Consider the following 13,353-nt stretch of genomic DNA (forward strand, 5'->3'; position numbering starts at 1 on the left):
GCATACACAGCAAAACTTTGGGGAAAAAAGAGGAGAAAGAGAACATTATAGGAACATCCAGAGGAAATGGCACATTATTTTAAAAAATGAGACTGATGAACCCAATATTCAACCTGATAAAAGACAGAAGATTAAAGAAAGTAACTACCCACAAAACATCTTTCAAAAATGAAAGAAAAATAAAGGTTTTTATGTAAAACAAAAAACATAAGATTCATTGCCAATAAAGGGATACTAGATGAATGACTAAGAGCAGTTCTTCATTTAGAAAACAAATGGTCTCTTGGAAGTATGGTAATGCAGAGAAGAATGAGCCAGAAATGTTTATGTCTTTGATAACCCAGACACTTTTGAGGAATACTAGTCAGGTATTTTGTAGAATGTCCCTCAGTTGGGATTTGTCTGATGTTTTCTAAGGCCTCTACTGAAGTTGTGGGTTTGGGGAAGGAAGACCATAGAAGTACAATGTCATTTCATCATGTTATGTCAATGGTATATTGATATAAGCATCCACTACTTACTAATGTTGATATGAGACTTGATCACATGGCTGAGGTAGTTTTTGTTAAATTTCTCTAGTGTAATATTACTCTTTTTCTCCCCTTTCCATACTGTAATCTTTGGAAGGAAGTAACTGAGTAATGCACACTGAACGAAATTGTATTCTAACCCCATCAGGGCAAACAGAGTATTTATATAAATTATTTGGAATTCTTAAGATGGGATATTTGTCTCTTCTCCCCCATCTTACTTATTTAATCACTTATTTATATTAGGTTGGACTTGATGAGTATTTATTTTATTATATTTTGGGTTATAATTCCATGCCACCTTTTTGTTGTTGTTAAAATCATCTCAGCTTTGGCTAATGGGAGCTTTTATTTTTTAAGATTTTATTTATTTATTTATTTATTAAGATTTTATTTATTTATTGGACAGACAGAGATCACAAGTAGGCAGAGAGGCAGGCAGAGAGGGAGAGAGAAGCAGGCTCCCTACTGAGCAGAGAGACCAATATGGGGTTTGATCCCAGGAACCTGAGATCATGCCCTGAGAAGAAGGCAGAGGTTTTAACCCACTGAGCCCCCCAGGTGCCCAAGATTTTATTTATTTATTTGAGAGAGAGTGAGAGAGAGCATGAGAGAGGAAAAGATCAGAGGGAGAAGCAGACTCCCCATGGAGCTGGGAGCCCAATGTGGGACTTGATCCTGGGACTTCAGGATCATGACCTGAGCCAAAGGCAATTGCTCAACCAACTGAGCCACCCAGAAGCCCCTAATGGGAGCTTTTTAATATGGTTCTATAGTTTCACCTTTTCCGAATGTCATATAATTGGAATCATACAGTATGTAGACATTTTAGACTGTCTTTTTTCACTTAGAAATATGCACTTTAGTTTTCTCTGTGTCTTTTCATAAAGCTTGTTAATAGCTCATTTCTTTTTATTGCTATAATACTCCATTATTTGGATATACTAGTTTGTTCATTCATTTACCTATTGAAGAACACCTTGATTGCACAGAAGTCTGTGGAACAGAAAAGGCCCTCATTATTTAGACTTCGCTAGATATTCAGCCATTTTTCATTCTTTTTCCTCAACACCTATGCTAGCTTACACTGAACTATCTACAGTTCTCCAAAAATATCAAATAAATAAATAACTAAATAGATGGGAATTGTTTGTACTGTGGCCACATGTACACATAGAGATTACACAAAACAGGACACCTGAGTGACTCAGTTAACTGACTATCTTTGGCTCAGGTCATGATCCCAGGGTCCTGAGATCAAGTCCCACATCAGGCTCCCTGCTCAATGAGGAGCCTGCTTCTCCTTCTCCCTCTGCCTGCTGCTCCCCCTGCTTGTCCTCTCTGTCAAATAAATAAGTAAAAATCTTTAAAAAAAAAAAAAAGAGAGAGAGAGAGAGAGATGACACAAAAACTACTGCTGTCTTTCAAGTATAGTACCGGATGCCAGGGACACAATAGGAGACACATAGATAAATCCATGCTCTTATTGATCACTAGACATTTGGTGAATCTGTTTAATTCTTTTCTCTCCCTGTAGAATTGGTTTCTCTGCTTCTTAGTTCACAAGAACTAAGAAGTTTTATTTCCTAAGTTTTATTTCCTCTCTTCAAAGGTCAACCTAAACTGTACTGTTTTGAATCACAATTCTACATCTCCAGGACAGACAACCTGATTAGTCTAGCTCTGGTCATTTGCCCATTCTGGGCCAATCACCTATGGCAGAAGGAAGGGGCACTATAGTAAAAGCAGAGCTGCTGAGGACATTACCCATGTATTAATGGTCCAATTGAAAGACCTGATTTTGGTAGACATGTTAAAAAATATCTTCTATAAACACAGATCTGAAGGAGATTTCTTTCTTGAGTTGATACCCAAAGACTGTGTTTGAAAGAATGACATAAAATGTCACACCCAAATTTTACTTCCAGCAATCATTTGCTACTCCATGAGTCTGGGAAGAGGATTTGAAGAATGCAAATAATTCTCTCTATTGATGGGTCCTCATCTTTCATGCATTTGTCACCCCCTCTGTTTTTATTACAATTACATAAACATTTAGAAGTGCTGAAGTCTTTTGCTAGTGAATAAAATACTCCCTTGATGCCATATTCATCAGTTCCTCATTCTTTCCTCTGCTTCATAGCTGATTTTAGTATTTACTTCTTCCCCATCACTTCTCAGCTCACTCCCATCTGTCTTCTCTTTCTAAAAGTTCCCTAAAACTGCTCTTACCAAAAAACGTGGCTACATTATTTGTGATAAATATTAAGAAAAGTTTTTTGAAGAGGCATCTGGGTGGCTCAGGGGGTTAAGCCTCTGCCTTCGGCTCAGGTCATGGTCTCAGGGTTCTGGGATCAAGCCCCACATCGGGCTCTCTGCTCAGTGCCTGCTCCCCCCCCCCCCCCGTCTGCTGCTCTGCCTACTTGGGATCTCTGTCAAATAAATAAATACAAATCTTTAAAAAAAAAAAAAAAGAAAGAAAAGTTTTTTGAAAAGAGAAAAGAAAAATAACTTTTTTTGCCCTTATCTTACTTGACCTCTGCAAAACATGTGGTTTCCTCATTACTTCCTCTACAAAACAATTACTTTCTTCAGTACTATGATATCACATTTTTCTAAGGAGCAAAAATGAGATTTTTGTTGTGAAGAAGCACACTGGAGAGAAGGGAAAGCTCCCATGATCCCTGGCGGGGACTGGGAGGAGAGGGAAGACAAATGGCTTTCCTATAGACTCTATGTGACATGATAAGAGTAGAATGGTAGAAGGATACCCCCACATCAAGACCTGTGCTTTCCCAGGATCAAAATGTTAAGTGGCTAGACCTCTACCTCCCCCAGCTACCCTTGAACTTTAGAGAGCAATCATGTATTGTTCTAGGCATTTTGTTCAACACACCTAGCCTCTTATGCTAGAAGTAGGTAGGGGTAAGAATGCTTGAGCCCAGCTGGAGGAACAAATGATTTGGTCTATTTTCAGTCTCCTGACCTTCAATGTGGAGTGTGGTGATTAGTCAATGCACTGGCTGAGATCTATGCTTCCAGCATGGGCATTCAGAGAAATTTGGGATACCTAATAACTATGGGCCCTGACACACACTGTGTCATTGGTTTACTATTAGCCAGGGAGCTGCATGAGTTTTCAGAATATCTAAGACAAATAAAAGATGCCACAAAAAAGTGAATTGATTTTGAACTTTCCTACAGATATGAATCAGAAGAAATATATTAACAGCTACAAACCACATACCAGAGTCTATGTAGACCATCTTAGTAAATACATCAAGGTATTTGTGAATGGGACTATCACCTGGTTACTATAGTCCACCATCTTCCGTCATGATTTTTATTTCCCCCTGTGGCCAGTCTAATGAATTGAATGGACTACAGCAGGGAACCATCTTGCATCCTTCAGCTCTCTAATGGTGGCATTAACTCTGATATTGTTTCTGATTTGCTATCTTAGCTGGCAGAGGCAATTTCAGAATCTTCTACTTGGTACTTCTACCAGTCACTCTCACACCACACTTCTGAGAATTAATGTGATAGTTTGAACAGTGGTTAAGTATATCTACCCCTAGATATATTTGAAGACAAGGGAACTTCACTTGTGGGCATGCACAACAATGATTTACCTTATACCAATGCAACACGCATCTTGCTTCCCAGTGAGGGCTTTCCAGTGGACTCTTACATGTGAGGTATCACAGAAGCCAGCTGGTGCCCAAGTATGCAAAACCCAGATGTGTGGGGGGTTAATACTCTAAACTTTGACCAATGGAAGATAAGATCAGGTGAATAATTTCTTCTCACATTCTTCTCTTTTGCATTCTTTAGAGATAGAGTAGCTTCAAAGAACCTCTCTGAGGATGAACTACAGGAATTTTTGTCATGAAATTATGACCGGTTTACACATATACTCCCTTATATTTATTCTCCCTCATTTCCTCGCTTATTCTTTTCAGTGACTCCTGCTTTCTTGCTTGAATTCCCCAATAGAGCTTTAGTTAATATAACCATTTGTTTCCATTTTGTTTTCTAAATTTGTAGGTTAAAACATTCATTAGATGGAGACAATACAAGTCCCCGCTTTATGGGATGGTTGTTAGGATTAAATGAGAATATTCAGGAAAAGTGCTTAGCCAAGAACTTGTCACAGAGCACATGCTTGATGAATGATAAGTACTACTGTCAGTGTTTTGTTATTGTTGTTAGTAGAAGTACTATAATCTACTCCTTCAAGGGAACAGTTTCAACATGGTTATGTGTGCTATAAAGCATCTAGGCACAAAATCACCCTTGGTAACTTCATGTCTTGGGTCATCTAAAGTCACATCATAAAATAATGTGGTTCCCTCTATGTTTCCTGTAACTGCTATCTTTTAAAGTTCAGGTTTCAAGTGGAACATGGAAAATAACATCACATTGTTGTCCTGGGATATAATTGGCAGTATTTTGCAGCAGTCTGAGAAGTATTCTTTTCAGCAGAATATTTCTAGTAATAAAAAAATAACGAAAGCTAAAATTCCTTAAAAGTTTCTAGCAGAAACAAAACTAGAGTAAATGGCCGAAGAATTTCCAGGAACATAATATACACACATACACATATATACAAGGGACAAGTTTCTTGACACATCACTTCAAAGAAAACCAGCCCCTTCCTTATGTTTCCTAGAAAAATAACTTTCATTCAGAAGGTAGAAGACACCTATGAAACATAAATATAGTTTATGAAATAGTTATTTCCCCATCCTAATCAATTGCTATAACGAAAATGCTAAAGACTGAATAAGGTTTTCCCCCCTGCAATGTCAGGATTAATATTTATTCTATATTAAAAATAGTTTCTGTAAAATTATTCTCTCTAAATGTAACCCACATATTTTAGATCACACTAGTGTATGACTACTAAACAAGGCAATTCTTTCTTAAGTGCATTATAGCAACATGAGGTCATATCGAATTGATTTCCATCAATAAATAAGTAACATTAATTTATTTGTGGTTCCCAGACGTGTGCTTTACAAACCATGTCAGCATCTCCTGCTCAAGCTCCTACTTGCTTTAATTGTCTGCAGCTTGTGAAACCATTTGCGAAGGGTAGCCACGATACAGTCTCTCGCTATGAAGCCAGTATTCAAGCCAAGGTTGCTGATTTTCAGAATGCTAGAGAATGGTAGGCTTCTGAGTAGAAACTGGGGAGGAATGAGCTCCTTCCCAAATGCATCTCATTCCAAAAAGTCTCTCAAATTGATTCATCAGCCTCTTTTCATGCCTCTTGGCTCATAATCTCATAATCTGAAATTTTGTTCATTTTTCTTTTTTTTTTTCTTCTGCCCCTCAGAATGGGTCATCTCAACTGAACTCTTCTTTTTTCTGCCTCAATTCTGCTGCTAAGCCTTCTAGTGAATTTTTCATTTCAGTGATTATGTTTTTCAACTGCACAATTCTTTTTGGTTCTATTTCATACATATTTTTCTCTTTAGCTGGTATTATCTATTTGGCGAGATAATGTTTGTATTCTATCATTTGGTTCTTTTTACATGGTTTCCTTTAGTTCTCTGATATTTTAAACAGCTGATTTGAAGTTCTTTGTTTAATAAGTCCAAAGTCTGGACTTCATTGGAGATAGTTTCTATTGATTGCTTTTTAATTTTTTTTTCTCTTTTCTTTCTTGTGCTTGGGTTTTTCTTTCTTGTTACTACTTTCCATGGCTCATAATTTTTTGTTGAAACCTGGACATTTTAAATAATTAATATGCTGACACAAACTTAGATCTTCTCCCTCCAGAGAGTTTATTATTGTTGATATTAGCTGTTATCTAATGATATCGCTGAAATAATCTTGTGGAATCTGCATTCTTTGCCACATATGACCACTAAAATCTCTACTTGCTTAGCTTAGTACTCATCTAATGATTGGACAGAAATTTCCTTAAATGCCTACAATGGATATATCTCCCAGAGTTTGCTAAGGGGCTGTATGCATTTGGGCACAGCTTTCACCCTCAAGACAGGCAGCTGACAATTCTGCTCTAACCTTTAATTCCTGTTTGTACAGAGCCTGAGGTGAAAGTCTGAGTTGAGAATTTGGGGTCTTCTCAGTACTTTACTAAGCTTATATACAGCTCTTGGCAGGAATAATACAGTGTCCTGTATGCATGGCCTCCTTGAGTAAGAGGAATATGTAGGACCTTTTCAAAGCCTTTTATAGACGTCACATTAAACTGATTTTCAGTTAAAATTCCCTGATTAGTTTGTTGTTTCCCCAACTACTTTCCACTGCCTCAGGCATTCATGATGTAAATTAATTGTCTCTTATATTTTAGACAAGCAGCCCCAGGTAAAAGGCATTTAGCACTAGTCCAGCTCTGAATCGGTTAAAACAAAACAAAACAAAATACCAGCTTTATAAGTGGGGTCTTCCTTTGAACCACCCAGACTTGTCAAATAATGACAGTTCTTTGGGATTAGGATTTTGGAGGAACTTCAACTCCATGCTACCCTCTCCAGTGACTCAAACTGATCTCTTTTCACAGTGACTGGGGGTGTTGGTTTTTAAGGCTCTTGTGGAGTTAAGGAATAGAAGATGGAAACAGAACAAACTAAAATATCACAAAATCACTGTTCTTAAGGAGATTCAGCTTGTTTTCTTGAATAAATGTTATCTGGATTGCTATGAGCCTTTGTTCAATTCTTGGAATTCTTACGAAGTTGATTCTAAAAAGTTTTGCCATTACTTTTGTTGCTTTTGTGGATGAGAGGATTTTTGAAGATTCTTGCTTCACTCTTTTTACTGATGTTTTACCTGCTTGTTACCGTAGGCTTTCATTTTATTTTGCTATAGATTTTGTCAACTTCAGCATCAGAACCCTGTCCAAGTTTGATGTTAGAACTTTTCCTGAGAAAGCAGAAGTGAATGAATAGCTGCCTACAAGTGCACAGCTGACTTCCCAAATAAGCCGTGAGAAGTACATTAGCCTACTCTCTGTGGTCTGTCAGCCTGTTGCGCTATAAACGTGATTGACCAACATGCTATTCTCGGATTGTGGAAGCTTAACTAAATTATTCATGACACATGAAACTATCTTTCAATAAAAGCTCTTTAATTATTCTATTGATGCAGCTATAGGGCATATCCCCTTTCAGTAGTATAAAATTGGCTTCTAATGACAACAATGTATCAATAGCCATGAGAAAGTTAGCAAACAAGGTGATTTTCCAAAGCAAGTTGTTTTTTTTCCTTGTCTTGAATTTCCAAGATTCCAAGAGAAAATTCAGCTAAGCTTTGAATATTGGATTCTAATTGATAGCATTAAGTCCTATATACCGGAGTGCAATATACACAGGATACAGTGGCAATAAAGGGCATAACTCTCAACCCCAGGGCCAAATACTGCCTACAGTTGAATCCACCACTTTCCTGTGGTATGTCTTTGCACAAGTTTCTGAAAGTCAGATCATCTCTGTCTTGTCAAATCAGCAGGTCTTCTTTTTCTATTATGCTTCCAATAGAAAGGGCAATCGTAGAGACTACCTCATTTGTTACCTTTTCTTGGGGATAATAGTCCTGTGCTGCCTGTTGTCCAATATTTGAAAACAGTCGCTTCATATATTCTGTCCAGTATTCTCAGTATTTACATTAGAAGGGTAGGTTTAGAACTTGTTACTCTGTCATGCCTGGAAGTGGAAATCCCTCATTATTATTACCTTTATTTTTAATTTAAAGATTTTTATTTATTTTAGAGAGAGGGCATGAGTGCCAGCACAAGTGGGGGGAGGGGGTCATGGGGGAGAGAGAGGGACAAGCCACCTCTATCTGCTGGCACTGAATGCTAGCCCAAGCGGAGCTGAGGACCCTGAGATCATGACCTGAGCTGCTACCAAGAGTCCGTGACTCAACCAATGTACCACCCACGTATCCCTCATTATTATTACTTTTAAAAATTATCAAATTCTACCAACCTTTGCCAGTGAAAAGGCAAAGGTTCAACATTCTTCAAACATTTCCCTTTGTCCCCTTTGAATAGAAATTCACTATTTTTTTAAGTTTTTAAAAATATTTTTGAAGCAAAATATACTCCACAGTACATTGCACTAATCAAAGTATATGGCTTGATTAATTTGGGTTTGCCAACAATTATTGCTTTCATTAAGCTGTGATCAGAGAATAATACCATTATTTCCAGTTTTTAAATTTTGTATCTCTTTATGTTCATAGATATGATCAATTTTGTGAAAGTTCAATGTGCACTCGAAAAAGAGTATCGTTCCCTATGAGAGTTTGCTATATAGTTATAAGATAAGCATTTTTTAAGTTAAGTCTTCTATATTCTAACTTATTTTTGTATCCACTATTCTTTAGACTGAGAAGTAAATGTTAAAACCTTCTATGAGTAGTGTATTGATGTCTCTTTGGCTTTACAAATATAGTTCTGCCTTATTATGCTGTGCTATTTGGAATATAGGTCTGTATAATTACATTGTAATTCTTATGAATAGTAAACTTTAGCATTACTACTACTTCTCATTCAGTACTTTCATTCTGAAAGTCTAAATTCTGCCTGGTCAGTCCTCAAGGTAACAATTCCTTCATTATTTTTGTTTTCACATGGTATACCTTTGTACCATCTACTATTAAGACAGTGAGATGAGTGTCTTAAAGAAACAGTACTTCTTTTCTGTCTCCTAATGATTTTGGTATATATTTTGTTTTAGTATGGCCCTTCCTAGGTAGGGTGTCTCCTTCTCCAGAGATGGGGACTTCCCAAGACTATCACATTTGGTCTCATTCATTTCTAAGCCCCTTCCTTTTGACTATCAGTAGCCACACATTTTAGAGCTCATGCTCAGTATTTTCCAGTTAGAGTGGCGACAGTTGACATAACCTGCTTTCCACCAGTGCAGGTCCTAGGCACAGTCTCCTCCTCTCTGCAAAGTGCCCAGGTGACTCTGGTTTTGGAGTGGGTTCTTGGGAGAATTCTTCTGGTCTTGGCTATTTATAGTTCATTTCCATGAACATTGCAGTTTTTGGTCATCTAGTTATCCTAGCTACCCTCTGTGTATGGTAGGTGAGCAGCATGTATTTTAGCAGATGAGCATAAAATGGGAGAAATCACAAATGCCTAAAACACAGCATGAGAGATGATAGACAATACAACCCATGAATATTCAGGAACTTGCACATCCTGAAATATCTAGGAATCCACTGGTCTGAGGCATGTCAAATATTCCCTCTAGAGTGAGAGAAAAGTTGTTGCACATTACACTGTACAACAAAGAAGCACATATTGTGCTTTAGAATTTAGAAGCAACCTGTATCATACTCGAGCTCGCCATCCTACCCATTTACTGGGAAACACAAAAGATTACCAGATTTAAGTCACGTCCAAAGTAAAAAAGAGTCTGCAGCAGGTCCAAATTATGGCATAAGCTTTCCTGCCACTTGAGCCTTGTAACAAAGCAGTCCCAGTGGTAATGAGGGCATGACACATAAAAATATCACACGGTACCTCCTGCCAATCCCGAAGAACTATGGTGCAGAACTGTCTGGAGCTAAAGACTGGGTTTTCTTGTGCTGATGACTAGTATGGGTGTGAAAAGTCAGCTCCTAGGTTACTACTAAACATGAGTAAAGACTAAATATTGGATCATAGAATACAAGGGATTATAGCACTTAAATTGCTTGTGATGAATGGAATATTGTTTGATCCACCATGGAGCATGGCATCATTCAATGAAGGCTGAACATGGGATGGGTCCTAGCAGATCGGAAAGGACAAATAACTTATATAAATAGGGTCCTAGGGTCCCTGTTCTTACTACTTAGCTTTAACTACATATTTAGCCTTACAGGAAGTTCCCTACGGCCAGTTACCCAAAGAGGAAAAAATGTGCTCTGTTTTATAGTTAGCAGAGGAAGAAAAGTGTTTTTTCTGTATGATATTCCGGCACCAGCAAAAAGTTGATAACCACTACATAACAGAGTTCCTCAGGGCTGGCCCTGAATGACAGCAACGAAAGAAATCTTTCCAGTTGGTCTGCTTGTCCACAGTCCACGGTAGGAAAGTTAGCCTGAAGTATTGATTTTACACTAAGACTATTTCTTCAGCAACTCTAAAGATTCTATAAGCCTTCAAACACCCAGTTATAAATCTGTCTCTGTTCCAACCTGCTCCAGAGCATGATAGTCTCTGTAAATGAACCCTGACCAAAGAATTTTAACTAATATTTTATGCCTTGACTATATATTATGTTTCATGATCCTAAAAGCATTACAGTCTTATAACATACATATATGAAGGACAACTGTTGTTGCTTTTGTTTGCACTTAGCAGAAATTATTCATATATATGTATATATACTAAAGTAAGCCTCATTTGACAGAATGATAACAAAGCCTGGGAAAATTACTTTATTTTTCAATAATTTCTCTGCTCCTAAGAATGCATAAATAGGTGAATTTGACAAGCCGGAATGCATTTTCCTGGTCAGAACCACAAGAGGTTAAACACTACCTTTTGTTAATAAGTCAACTGCCCTGAATGCTTGGGGTCATAAAATGTCTAAGCCATGGTGTGTTGGGAATTTTAAACTGCAGCTTTACATGACCTGGGTGAATGACTGAAATATTGATGTAGGTATTACTCTGGAAAGAACATTAACTTTCCTTCTTCATTTTAAAAGTCAGTATTGAGCTCTGTCTAGCTAGGCTGATAAATAAACCACCCTTGAGGAAGTAGCAGCAACTGATACGCACCTGATTTGACCGAAGGAATAGAAAACTATAAAATAAACAATATAAAGGTCTTGTTTTCTCGGACCTTCAGGCCAAATATGCCTCCTTTGGAAATGTCAGTACAAAACATGTAAATAGTGACATTTAATCTATTTCTTTACAAAAAAAGTAAAATTTATCTTTTAAAGGTTGAAAGACTTTTTTTTTTTCCTCTCTAGAGTATACAGTGGCAATTTTGGAATTAATTGTTTATTAAATTTCTTCAGGGCTATGATAAATAATAACACTGATAATAATATTCATTAGTATTTAACTGTGCGACTGGCTCTGTATTTAGGTGTCTAAGATAATTTTAAAAACCTTGTCAAATTATGGAGATAAAAATCTGAATCTGGTTTGTTTGGCTCCAAAACTTGCGATTTTCTTCAGTGCTACAGAAATAAATATATGTGGAAATACATTTGAAAGGGCATTTCATAACAAAGGACTAAGTGATCTAGGTGTTGATTTAATGCAGGAAAGTGTTGTACCATTCACGCTACTTCAATGGCCTCATGATATTAGAATGATGACTAGGTGAGAAGAATATTGTAATTTTCTCATATTGAGCCGTGACTCTGGGCCAAGTTGTCAGAGAGGTGAAGGTATTATGTCTTTTTTTATAATTTTCTATCATCTCTTGGCACAAGATTCCTCAAACTCAGGGTCTTCTGCTCTTCTCTGGCTGATCAGTGAAACAGAACACACCCTGTTAGATGGATACACTGCCTCCATTCCTGCCACGGTGGCTGTTCCATTCATGTCCATATGTGAAAGCACTGGAGAGGACCAAACTGTTTATTAACTGTCCTCAGGGCTTTCTTTAGGGATTATTAAATTTCTTTGGTTTTCCTACCTGCTCTACCTTTTCTTTCCTTGTGAATACTCTGTGCTCTAAAAGTTAGATATCACTTTGTTTCTCACGTTTTCAGGCACCAGAGTTCGCAACTAATTACTAAACAGTAAGAAAAGCATATGTTTGGTATCTCACATGGATGCCCACCCAAGAACATCCACTGCAGCAGAAGATATGAACAATCAGACAGATAACATGACACTCATCTGGTAGAGATTAGCCAGCCTCCTTTTTTAGTCATCCCAGGGCTTACACAATGTGCACGTGAATGGAATAGCTATGGTGGCCACGATGGAGGCAGGGAACACACCTCTAATAGTATACATGTGTACTGTGTGTACTAAGACCATCATCTATTCTTGCTGCTGAGTGCCTAACTGAAGAGCAGCAAAAACTGACACAAAATCCTCAATATGGTACCACTCCTTATGAGTTTACCTAGTTCCTTGATGGCAAGTTGAATACATCTGACCCTTCTTCCCTAGAAGAGGGAGCAATTTGTCCTTATTAGGACTAATGCATATTCCAATTATGGGTTTATTTTTCTACTCACAGAGCCTTGGACAACTGAGCCCCAGAACCCACAGAATGTCTGATTAATTATAGTGTAATACTCCATCACATTGCTTCATACTAAGGGATCCACTGGTCTTCCATATGATGCATCATTTCCTATGGCCATTTCCTATAGCAGCACAAGCACAAGCTTGGGGATGACATGCACAGTCAGGGCATATTTATGGTGCTGTTGCTGGCAGAATACTGAGTTCTCACACCGGAGGATGGAAGTAAAAGGGATTGCTCTCACCATCATTCCAAATGATTAACTTGAGATGTTTGGGGGTTTTCTTGTTTGTTGGTTTTCTATCCACATAAGTTTAGGCTCTACTTTATTAAAAGTTCTTGTTCTTTGGTCAGCATGGGGTCTGGGGTGAGAAAGGATTCTTTAACCAGAGGATCCAGTAATTGTGAATCACCACCTAGTCATATGACGTGCTTGAAAGTACCAAAGGAAGGAGTTACTATACTAGCCACTCTAAGTGGCCCTGATTTTCATGAGGAAACAGTTGTTGTGGAATAATGGAAGCAGATATGCCTAAAACTTGAGGGATTCACTGGGGTGATTGTTTTGCTTCCATATTTAATATTAGCTAGGAATGGGCATTAATAGCAACCATAGCCTAAAAAGAGCTT

The 13,353-nt window shown here is 37.7% G+C and overlaps 1 protein-coding gene across 8 annotated transcripts in view; it reads right to left on the bottom strand.

The window, feature by feature from the left end:
- GNGT1 (G protein subunit gamma transducin 1) overlaps window positions 1–13,353 on the bottom strand; it is a 353,394-nt gene that overhangs the window by 197,539 nt on the left and 142,502 nt on the right. The gene's annotated exons all lie outside the window — the stretch shown is intronic.

This window comes from Mustela nivalis (assembly GCF_964662115.1).
Source record: "Mustela nivalis genome assembly, chromosome: 12".
Taxonomy (NCBI): domain Eukaryota; kingdom Metazoa; phylum Chordata; class Mammalia; order Carnivora; family Mustelidae; genus Mustela; species Mustela nivalis.